The sequence below is a fragment of the Spermophilus citellus genome (assembly GCF_964194105.1).
Source record: "Spermophilus citellus genome assembly, contig: SCAFFOLD_263, whole genome shotgun sequence".
In the NCBI taxonomy this organism is placed as follows: domain Eukaryota; kingdom Metazoa; phylum Chordata; class Mammalia; order Rodentia; family Sciuridae; genus Spermophilus; species Spermophilus citellus.
This window is the reverse complement of record NW_027673137.1, coordinates 156,082-168,962: the sequence shown is the minus strand read 5'-3', so window position 1 is coordinate 168,962 and position 12,881 is coordinate 156,082.

Here is a 12,881-nt window from a genome sequence, read left to right as displayed (position 1 = left end):
GAGGTCCTATGCAACATAGAGAGACCATGTCTTAAAATTGAAATTCTCAGGCTGTGACTCATTCGTAAACTGTCAAAACCCTTAAAATGACTAATATCTGAAATTTACTAAAAATGAATTAATTATCTAATAGTTTTTGGGTTTTTTTTTCATTCCTAGTTTTTTTTAATTGGTTGTTCACAACATTACAAAGCTCTTGACATATCATATTTCAAACATTAGAATCAAGTGGGTTATGAACTCCCATTTTTATCCCCAATACAGATTGCAGAATCACATCGGTTACACATCCACATTTTTACATACTGCCATATTAGTGACTGTTGTATTCTGCTACCTTTCCTATCCTCTACTATCTCCCCTCCCCTTCCCTCACATCTTCTCTCTCTACCCCATCTACTGTAATTCATTTTTGAGGAATGTCCATACTGTTTTCCAGAGTGGTTGTACTAATTTGCAGTCCCACAAACAATGTATAAATGTGTCTTTTCCCCTACATCATCACCAATATTTATTTATATTCTTGATAATTGCCATTCTGACTAAATTGAGATGAAATTTCAATGTAGTTTTGATTTGTATTTTCCTGATTGCTGAAGATGTTGAACATTTTTTCATATATTTGTTGGTCATTTGTATTTCTTCTTTTGAGAAGTATCTGTATAGTTTAGTACTTTTTCCTGCTTATTAATTAGATTATTTGTGGGGTTTTTTTTGCCGGTTATTTTTGTTTTGGGTTCTTTGTGTATCTGAATATTAATCTCTTGCCAGTGAAGCAGATGGCAAAGATCTCCCATTCTATCTAATAGTTTTTTTTTTTTAATTACAAAATTAGCACTTAGTTAAAACAAATATGGCCTACAAGTTTTTTAGCCTCTACTTTAATTTCTATTTGAAGGAGATAACAGTTGCAAATCAAAGGAACATAATATATATTGTAAATAACTGATGAACTGTAATCTCCTGGGACCAGGATATATACATTACTTTTAGATCATTATCCAGTTTCATAAAGCCTAATTATAATATTATGGGTTTAATAACCAGTTTTATTAACAAATATTAATTTAGTAATAAAATAATAAACAAATGGGAAGTATGTGTCTTGTTGTGGATGGACTTTTAATTTTTATTTATTTATGTATATGTGATGCTTAGAATTGAACCCAGTACCTCAAATTTACTCAGCAAGAATCAGGCATGATGGTGTACATCTATAATTTTAGTAAGTTGTGATGGTGAGGCCAACCAAATAAGTACAAGATTCCTTGTTATGATGGTGAACTTCTGTAATACCAGTAGCTCATAAGGAAAAAGCAGGTAATTCTCAAGGTTAAAGGCAACCTCAGAGATTTAACTAAAAGAAAAGTTTTTCAAGTAACTCAGAGGTTAAGTTTCTCTGGGTTTAATTCCTGATACTAATGCAAGTACAAAACTAATTGGGCAACTTAGGCAGAGATGATTTTGCTCAATTATAAAGCACTGCTAGATTTTATCCCCAGTACAAAGAAGAACAAAAATAAGAAGGATAAAATAAAGAGTCACACATTTACTTAAGTCAATTCCACAGTAAATTTAAAAATTAATTAATTAATTAATCAGTGCTTTTTGAGGACTGATTTCCATTGGTGAATAACTAATGTGGCACTAAGTACATGCTAGACTAGAAGATACACATCTGGAACTTTTGGTTGCACTCCAAAAAAAAGTGCAAATTAGTAGAATTAAACAAGGATTTTTGTACCAAGCCAAATGTATGTGTATGGGTGATGAAAAAAAAAATGTTAAACACTTCAGTCTGAAGACACTCTCTATTTTTTACATGTTTTCCCTTTAGAAACCTCAAAATATGTGTCAAACAATATAAAGAAGAATACTAAGAATGCTTACCACATAGCGAAAGGTTTTTTTGTTTGTTTTTGTTTTTATTTTTATTTTTCAGGTTAGGGTTTTTGAGGAACTAAGGACATATATTCTAAATGTGCAATTTTATATGTTGCTTTCAATATCCATTAAGAAAGTAGAAAAATGTGTATTTCTATTGCCTTTTATACTTTTGTTTGTACCTTTACTTGTCTATTTTCTTGAGCTACTTTTCTGGACCAGCAATTATAAATACTTGGATTTTTTTTTTCCTGTTCACTAGTTCTGCTGGGCTAACCTTTCATGAATATCTTCATGCTGTCATGCTAAAGGTCTCTCAAAATATCATATTTTAAAGAATGTTCACTGAGTAAATTATGAGCTGTTTCTAATGGACACATTGTGGTAACATATTAATTACTAAAACAACTCACAATCACCTATGAAGTAGTCACACTACTATTTTCTTTATAGGCTTATCAGATGTAATGATAACCTGAATAAATAAAATTAAATATTTATTTTTTGAATGAAACTAAATTTTGTCATTGGCCTACTCATCATAAAATGACAAATTTGAGTAGAAACAGTAAAAAGTGTGTCTGAAACTAGCTACATTGGGGTCATTTAAGATTGAAGAAATATGAGCTTATTCATTTTTAGTTACTACATAGCTACAAAAATATTAAATGTTGTAAAACACTGTCAATAACATGACATTAACATGATATATATTTAATTTAGTAAGTACAACAGAAAAATTATAGAGAAACATTACCCCCCCCAAAAAAATTTTGCTACCACAATAATAATTGCATAATGAATGGAAATATATTTCTGTAAGTGCAACATAGTTGTATTTGCAAGTTTAAAATGATATCAAATTAAGACATGCAAGATCTAGCTGGGTAAGGAGGCGTAAGCCTAGAATCCCAGTAGCTCTGGAGACTGAGGATGGAGGATTTCAACTTCAAAGCTATCCTCAGCAACAAGGCACTAAGCAAATCTGTGAGGCCCTGCCACTGAATCAAATACAAAATAGGTCTGGGTATGAGGCTCAGTACTCCAGTAGCCCTGAGTTTAGTTTCTAGTTATCCCCACCACCAATCAGAGACTTTGATGGAAAAATTTGAAGAAACCAATATCAATGAGGTAGAAAAGTAGAGAATGGGACCATAAAATTGATCAAACTACATTCACTTGATGAAACAAATGATAGGAAACTAGCCAACAAATTGATCAAATTTAAATTGAGTAGGTTAAAAAGCTGGAAATAAAACAGCCAATCTCCAAAATATAGAACTAGAATGATCAGAGTATATATATATAACAGTAGAAAACCTCCTTCTGTGAAAATCCGTTTTTTTAGTTCCAAATAATAAAATGAATCTTTATTAGGTTCATAAGAAAATAATAGTCAAGGCAGAAGTTATCAGAAGTAACTAAAAGCAAAGAGAACATGTGAGTATCTAACATGAAGAGAATGGTTTAGCAAAGAACACCAATAAATTACTTCACAAACAAACAGGACTTTCTCTCTCTCTCTCTCTCTCTCTCTCTCTCTCTCTCTCTCTGTGTGTGTGCTAGGGGAATGAACCCAGGGCCTTATGCATGCAAGGCAAGCACTCTACCACCTGAGCTATATCCTCAGCACTGGAAACTAGTATTGAAAAATGAATCACAAATAAACTTAAATACTATTCAGAAATTTAACATTGCTTTATCAACCTGTTTCTTACAGGGAAAGGCAGGGAAGTTTCAATTACGTTTTATAGCAACTTTGTTCAATGTTCTCTTAGTTCCTACTTAATTCTGATCACATTATTATCATGGAAATTTGAATGCATAGATTTAATTTTCAGTAATTTTTGATTTTAATATGGCTAAAAAATTAAGTCACTTATTGGAATGAAATAACCAGAAATTATTTCTTACAATTATGGATTATTTAAATACAAGACTTTCACAGTGTGAATGACTGTGAGTATATAAATTTTTATCAAATTGATGAAATAGCCATACTTCCTATAATAGTCTAAGAGAAAATTATTACTTGTATTTTCTCAAATCTTTTAGCTTCTAGTGTTCTTTAGCTTATGACCACAAATACTTCTCTTCTGAGATGGTGGAATACAAAAGATAGATAAACCTTCTCACAGGGAAGATGATAGTAAAACAGCAGGGAACTACCCTCAATTCCCACAGGGTCTGAGAACCATATTATATGATATGGAAGACCCTCCTATAGACTATTTCAAACATTGTTTGCAAAGATAGAAAAAAGTCAGTTCATTGAACAAAGTGAGTGAAGTGAGTTTGTGCCTCTGCAGATGAGAATAAATTGTAAAAAAGCAACAAAAGTGAGTTCAGGACTGGGCATTACAAGACTTAGCTGACAAAATCCTGAAAACAAAAGAAAACAAAAATTCAGAAAGCACTTTACCAGCCTAAGCTTATTTGAGAGAACCAAATTTAGATGAACAGTAGAGGAAAGAGGCATACCCAAAGTAATATAACAGTATCTATTTTTATTAATTTTTTATTATTATTCCCCACAATTAGAGAGTTCTGTATCACCTCAATTTCTACTTTCTTCATCTTTTAGGTGTTATCATTACCTTATACATATAACTCATGCTGTTATCATTACCTTGCACATACAACTCATGTACACTGAATTTACTCTAGCATTTATGAGCTTATCATTTATCTTTTTCTCTGTATAACTGTATATGTATGTGTATATTTTTATCTAACATTTCCAGGATTCTGCCATTAAAATTTCTTTGATACCACCTCCATGAAATGCATTTTTGTCACTTCAGTTCAGTACATCTAAATGTTCTATTCCATGTAGTTGGGAAAGATGGAGGCTATTGCAAGGTTTTTCTTATTTTACTAATTATCCACTAGAATTAAAGATCAACCTTGGTGCCTCCACAGGATTTAATTCTCATTCACCTTTCTTATACATAGTGTTTTATTTTTTATGCAAGCAACAATAACTGTATTTAAAAGGTGAATAAAAGATTCTGATATGGACATGGTGCTTTAGAGGTCCCCAAATCCCTAGGGTGGTGTTCTGACTCCACCTTACCACTGAAGCATCTTGATTACATTCCACCTTGGACACTGGTACTATGCTTCCACTGAAAGTGATTCATTAGTTATGAATATTCTTCTTTTTCTACTCTCAATACTCTTGGAAATGTTGGGATTCATGATAGGTTTAGAATCATATTTTTCAACACACTTATCATAGATGCATTTGATAACAAGAGACCACACATATCTAAGAAGAAGAAAGAAGAGAAATAAGACCATTTATCAATACTAAAGAGGTAACAGAATAAAATCTGGGAATAAAATAGTAGTCATCTAATAAATTTTTTCAAAAAATATTTTAGATGGTAACATATTACTGCATTAGAAAAGAGTGATGTAAATGCAATTTCAATTATTAGAGTTGTGACTGATTATTTTAAAGAGAGTATCAAAAGCTGTGTGCAGTGGTGCATGCCTATAATTCTGGAGTCTTCTGAGGTTGTGGGTGAAAGATCACTAGTTCAAAGCCAGCCATCCTCAGCAACTTAGTGAGGCTCTAAAAAACTTCACAAAACCTTTTTTCTATATAAAATATTTTATAAAGGGCTGAGGATGTTTCTTAGCAGAAAAGCATTCCTGGGTTTAATCTGTAATATGAAAGAGAGAGAGAGAGAGAGAGAGAGAGAGAGAGAGAGAGAGGGAGGGAGAGGGAGAGGGAGGGAGGTGGTGGGGGTAATCAGTGAAACTTTCAGGATCAAGGATTTAAACAATTTAAAAACAATAGTGGATTTGTTGATGAAAACTCATCTATATTTATTAAATGCTGCATTCAGAAATTAGTATGTTCTCAAACATATACAAGTGGGAGAGGAGTCCTATTTTAAGGTGTAAATAGGAACAAAGAAAAGATTTGACACATCTTTTAACTGACCCAGATGCCCACTTTAGTTTGTGATTGGAATTATGCTCAGGAGATAGATCCTTAAGCTGTTTAAAATAATTTTTTTATCAAGTATTTATAAAATAAGATTAAGATCTAATATAAATCAGGTTTGGCAAGGGGGAAATTGTTCAAATAATAAGTATATACATAAACACATAAACCAATATTAGAGAAGTTAACATTTGGGATATTTATGCCATTATATAATCACTAATAATGTAAAAACAATGACAAGAAAAAGTGAGTAAATAAACAGATAAATAATTGAATGAATGAATGAATGAATAACTAAAAAGTACAAGGATGTAATGTGACTGCAATTGTAAAAGAGAGCTTGTAGCCTTGAAAAAGTGTAAAGCTACTTTCAATATGGTGTTCTACTACTTACTGAGGCATACCTTATGAACTGTCAATTCCACTTCTAGATGGGAAGTGTTAAAAAGAGAACCCACACAACTGGCTCTCTCACTTGGGAATAGTGCAACAGTTACCTTTTTCTTTCTTCCCAAATTTTATTTCTGCTTCCAAGAACACTACCCATGTAACCTCATGATGCCATTGTAGACTTGTTGCACCTGAACCCTTCTGCTGCTCAAGTTTTTTTTTTTTCATTGATCCTTTTCTCCCTACCCCCATATATTCCACAATTTTTAATGTGTTTATTTTCAGTTGTATTTGGACACAATATCTTTATTTTATTTATTTTTATGTGGTGCTGATTATCAAACACAGGGCCTCTTATGTGATAGGTCAGAAATCTGGAGCTGAGCCCAGCCCCTCCACCAATACTTTAAAAAAAAATAATGTCACCTACATACTTAGCATCCACCAGTCTTACATTTTGATCCACCCATTTCCTGCTTTTTGCATGAATAATTTTGAGATTTTTTTTCATTCAGACATCAATAGTCCAGAGTGCTCAGAATTGGGGGTAAATTTTACCGAATATTAGAGGTCAATTACACAACATTAAAATCTATATAGTGGGATGCACCTAAAGCTGAGGATAAAAAGAAAATCTACAGACTTCACTAGTTAAAATAAAAGGTTTAAAATTCAGAAAAATTAATAATTTTGAAATGACAATTTCATAAAAAGGAGAGTAAAGGGCAGAACATACTAAGCAAAAGCAAAATTTTCACACCACAAAAAATGTACATCTGCATAGTGTCATGTATGCGTGCTTCCAGAAGACAAATTAAATTGAAAGAGATATGATTAATTTGAGATGTAGCAATAAAATATTAATTGTATATAATAGTAATATATATGTACCTGTACCAAATATGCCTCATTTAATAATAGGTATACATTGAACTCTAAACTTTTTTAACTTTTTTTTTAAATTTATCTTAGGCTACATATTAGATTTACTTGAAGTACATCACTGAAAAACAGATGGATTTTACCACACATTGTTGTACAATATGAACTTATAGAAATAGATACCTTATAATAATATGAATAAATAGATGTGTGTAAGTAACATAGAACCTTTATTAAGAAAAAGAAAATGAAACAAAACAAAACAAACAACAAGAAACTTGAAATTTAGAGAAAGTTTGCAGTGCTTTGCAGAAATAGAAATATGACATTCTTTCCAAAAAAAAAAAAATCATTGGGACAAAAAATTATTTGGGGGGAAAACTATATTATATGCTTTCTTAATATCAGAAGAAACTCATTTTCAGGAGTATTATATACTTCAATATAAAAATAAAATAGAGTTGTGGATGGTATTACACAAATAATCTCAATGACTTGGGAGGTAGAGGCTGAAGAACCAAAAGTTCAAAGAAAGGCTTGTCAACACAGGAAGGCCATGACCACCATGAGGAAGTTTCTGTCTCAAAATAAAATATTGAATGGCCTGGGTATATGGGTGTGGCTTAAGGGTATACCACCCCTAGATTCAATAACACATATATATCTGTCAAAAGTTACTATAACAAGGAATTTATGCTAGGTGTGGTGGCACATGCCTGCAATCCCAAAACTCTGAAGACTGAGGCAGGAGGATTGTGAGTTCAATGCCAGCCACAATAAAAAGCGTCACTAAAAAGCTCAGTGAGACCCTGTCACTACATAATATATAAAATAATCCTGGGAATATGATTCATTTGTCAGTTACCCCTGCATTCAATCCCCAGCATTAATAAAAGGGATTTATATGGAAAATGTCATAGTACTTGCCTCTAATGCCATCTATTTGGAAGACTAAGGCAGAAAGGTTAAAATTTCAAGGTTAGCTGGGCCACTTGCCAACAACCTGTCTCTATATAAGATTTTTTTTAAATGCCTGGGGATGTTGATGAGTGTAATGGCAACTTTGGATTAAATTTCAAGAACCACAAAACAGAGCAGTTATTTATTTTCAGAAAGTTACATAAATATGTTAAAAAATTATAAATTGGGCAACATTAATAAATAAACTATTTTTCATTAAGTGGTACAAAGATGGGCTGGAGTTCTTGATCAGTAGCAGATCACTCACCTGGCACATGTGAGGCCCTTGGTTCCATCCTCAACACCACATAACAATAAATAAATAACATAAGGGTAGTATGTCCAGCCACAGCTAAATAATAGCATAATTTTAAGAAAAGGTATAAAGAGAAGTGGGAGAACTCATGAGCTCACATAAAAAAAGTTAAGAATATTTAATTAAAAAAATGATACTTATGGTAGGAGAAATGATCAAAAATTATAACCTCTTAACATCTTAACAAATTATAAAAATGCAAGCTAACATCTGATGCCAAAAAAAAAAATTACACAGTATTGATGAGGACCAGAAACAATTTCTCTTGAATTACAGAAACTATATAAATTGTTATTATTTTTTTGTGTAAAGTGTTTATTTAATATATATGATAGTCCTCAAACAGTAGCAAAGCCTATATAAAATACTGTGTTTCTGATCCTGATAATATGTAGTTATATGATAGCATAAGGCTACAGATATGTTCATCCATGCTGTTGAAACCAGAAAAATAGGTGAAAAGAGGAGGAACATTCAAAGTGAAACAAATCCTATAGTTTGAAAAAATTGCTTTCTTGGGATCAGACACATTTTTAGTTTCATTGAAGTGGCTCCTGTTTTCTCCACATCATCTCAAAATAAAACATAAAAAGGACTGGGGATGTGGCTCTGTGGTTAGCACTCCTGGGTTTATCTCCCAGTGCCAAACCAAGTAAGGTGAACAATTTCTGAAAGATTACAATTATGCTAGTGTCCATATACATGTAAAAATATTAGTGAAAATTTAAAAATTTATAAATATATTTTTTGAAAAAAGGGTTAAGGTTCTTCCAAAGCTCAAGAAAAAATGACATATAATCCACTAATAATTTGGGGTAGCAAAGCAAGGGTGCACATGCCTATGCTCCAGTGGCTCAGGAGTATAAGAAGGGAGAATCTCAAGTTCAAGACCAGTCTCAGCAATTTGTCAAGGTTGTAACCAAATGAGTGAGATGCTGTCTCAAAAAAGGGGTACAGGTTGGTGTATAGCACAGTGAAAAAGTGTCCATGGGTTAATCTATAGTGACTCAATAACTAAAAATAATAATAATAAATCTGGCAAAAAAAAGTGCCATACAATCCAGTAATAATATTTCTGGGCATACATCTAAATGAATTGGAAAACTTTTCTCAAAGAAATAACTGCAATTCCATTTTTATTTTAGCTTTATTCACAGTATCTAATAAAAAAATGAAATGCCAGTCAGGCATGGTGGGAAATGACTCTAATCCCAGGGGCTTGGGAGTTTGAGGCAGAGGATGGAGACTTCAAAGCAGCCTCAGCAATGGTAAGGCACTAAGCAACTCTTTCCAAAGAAAATGTAAAATAGGGCTAAGGATGAGCCTAAGTCATGGAGTGCCTCTGAGTTTAATTCCTGGTATGCACCACCCCCAAAAAACATCCCTTTAGATGAAAAGAATATCAAAAGATTTCTTCCAGCTTCACAGCATTCAACTACTCCCCTTAGATGCTACACACTTAGAGTTCAAACTGATCTCTAGAAGATAAGACTCAGATAATGATATTTTCTAAATAGGCTAAGAGACATTGATATCTGTGGACACCTTAAGTCGGACTGTTCTAAAACTAAGGACTGGGCAAATATGGGAGGTTGGAATGAGAACACAACACAGTTAAGTTCTTCAAAGGGGAATCTTAACTTGGACACTATGATATCTGAAACCACAGTTGGAGATAAAATTAGATTATTTGCTTCACTGATTTCTGGGTTATTAATTCAAACCAAACAGATATTGAAAAAGTGTTAAGGCTACTGGTTAATGTCTATGTGAAACAGGTTAATAAAAATGTATCAGATTAGGGCTGGAGTTTTGGCTCAGTAACAGAATGCTTGCCTAGCATGGGTGAGGCACTGGGTTGGATCCTCAGATCCACGTATCAATAAGTAAAATAAAAGTCCATTGATAACTATTTTTTTTAAAATGTACCAGGTTTCTCACATGGCTTTTGATGTTGAGATTCACTATGTACTCTAGCCTTTGTGATTAAACTTCCTTAGAGTTTAAATCAAGTTCAGTTCCATCTTTATTTTCCTCCACACTAGGACACAGATGTTTCCTGGAAATGTTTGGAATGCTTCTACAGGTTATTTTAATAAAGTGGTCTTATATATATGGAGGGAAAAACCTCAATTAAGGTCCCATTACATTTTTAAAAAGTCTTTAATTGGGACTGTGAGGATGGCCTTAGCCCTGAGCTTAAACAACTCCATTTTAAAAACTGCAGTTTGAAACATGCAGTGGCACCAGGCACACCCACAGAGTCCTCCAGTATGGCCTTAAAAAAAATTACTTCCCCTTAACTTGATAAACAGAGTGAAATATCTGGCAGGCTATACTTGGCCTGATAAGAGAGGAAGAGAAGAAAATCAGAGTGGAGACCACAAGACCAGAAGTTTCTGACACCTGGGTAAATGATGTCATGGAGAAATCCCGTGATAGCTAAGAAGAATTGAAAGAGAGGTTAAAAGACCCCAAATTTAATATAAATAATAGAGCTAATGAGCAGAGATTTAGCCAGCAGAAACCAGCATGCACTCAAGCTGAAGAGCCTGATGAGGACCTGACATCCCATCACTTGTCATTTTTCTTCTGATCCTCTGCATGATTTTCTCATCTCTCAAACTCTACCACTTCATCTGAACTTTGGTGAAAGCCACAACTTCTCCATAGGTTCTCTCCTCAACCTGTTATCCACTCCAAGCCAGGAGAAACCTGCCTTGGTTCTGGACCTGGTCACCATGGTCTGAGTGAGTGTGAATCTGCTGGACTAAAAGCCTAAGGCTTAAGAATTTTGTTCTGACATTTAAACTTAGTACATAGAGGGAATGTCTGTAACTAGCCTGTCATGATTAAGTTACTTTTGCAGTGTCTAAAATTAATCTAGACTTCTTAGCAGTAAATTAATCAACCTTTATTTTTTCTTTTGCTGTGAATGGATTATCTCTATTGCAGTGTCTAGCATTCAGGATTGTTATTTTCTTGAGTAAAAACCTATAGAGTATAATTGCATTGAGCAATTTGAGTGAATAAAGCATTAAAAGGGGCAGAAGCATTTGGACATTTTTTATTTCTCTCCTTGACTTCATATGTCACAATTTTTCCCCTGGCGACTGGGACACATTGACTATATTATTTTATTAAGAAAAAAGTCATTATTTTTAACATCATCTAATTTTTTTCTGCTTTTTTTCTTATGTGAAAGTCTCACAAGGATAAAGCAAAATTTTTTAAAACTGCCATCCAGTTCTTGGAGAAAAAAATACAAACAAAGCATGCCTTTAAAAGAAAACATGGGAAAACATAATTATGTTGAAACTGAAATTTTGAGATGAAACTAAATTTCCCATTTAACCAATTTTCTCTGGGATCTTGTCTCACACGTTTTGAAGAATAAAATCTATGGACACTCAGGGAAGGTAATAGTAAAAAGAATAGGATTTATTTTAGCAAGAAAAAATACAACTCTCAAAATGTGGTAGAGGGCATGATAGCAGAAGAACACTTTTTTTGTGTGTGTCAATTTCGAAGTTTAAATATGGCTGTTGGCAGAGCATTGGTTAATATCTATTTAAAATGAGTATTGAAAAAGGCATTTTTATTACCAACTAGGCTCAAGTTTGTCCTTAATGTATCCCATCCTCCTTCCAGTGACTTCCAACTGGGTTCACCCCAAGGAAAAAGAATTTGGTTGAAGGTATTCCCATAAGTGAGTCTCAAGTATTTTTTTCTTTTTTTTTCTTTTTTTTTATTTGAATAGGCCTTAATGGTGCTCATTAATATATCTATCCATTAACATTCAGGTATGGTTAAATAAGATGTCCATTATAAAGCTGCCTTGTAATTTTACTATCTATTTTATTTTATTTTTTCTCAAGTTGAGCAAGAACCCTGCCTTTGAGAATGTGAAGGGAGCTGGAAATTTGGGATTAAATCTCAGACCTATAAATAGCTAAACTATCAGATAACTATTCTGGATTTGAGATACTTCTTAGTCTACATTTAGAAAGCTCAGGAGGAATAAGGATGTTGAGTTCAAAATCAGTTTGAGCAACTTAGTGAGGTTCTAAGAAACTCAGTGAGACTTTGTCTCTACAAAAATATATAGAAAAAGATTGATAATGTGGGTCAGTAGATAAACACCCAGGGGAATAATTCATGGTCTAAAATAAACAAACATATAAACAACAAAAATAAAAACTTAGGAGGAACAAGAACAGGGGTCCCTAAGAAAACCACAGCTTCTCTCACATAGGAACACAACTAATGAAGTTTGGTTCCTCTTCTGATGATTATCCCAGTCTTCACCACACATTCTGGGGACATGCTGAGCTAATGGCACACAGATGCCCACATAGGAATTCAGGAAGGCCCTGAAAACACCATACAATTATGGAACAAAAGACTTGAGGTCTAAAATACTGATCTAAGCTCCACTATACTAGTCAGAGAAAACTAAAGGCTAAGCTGCCAAGGAGAGACCCTCTA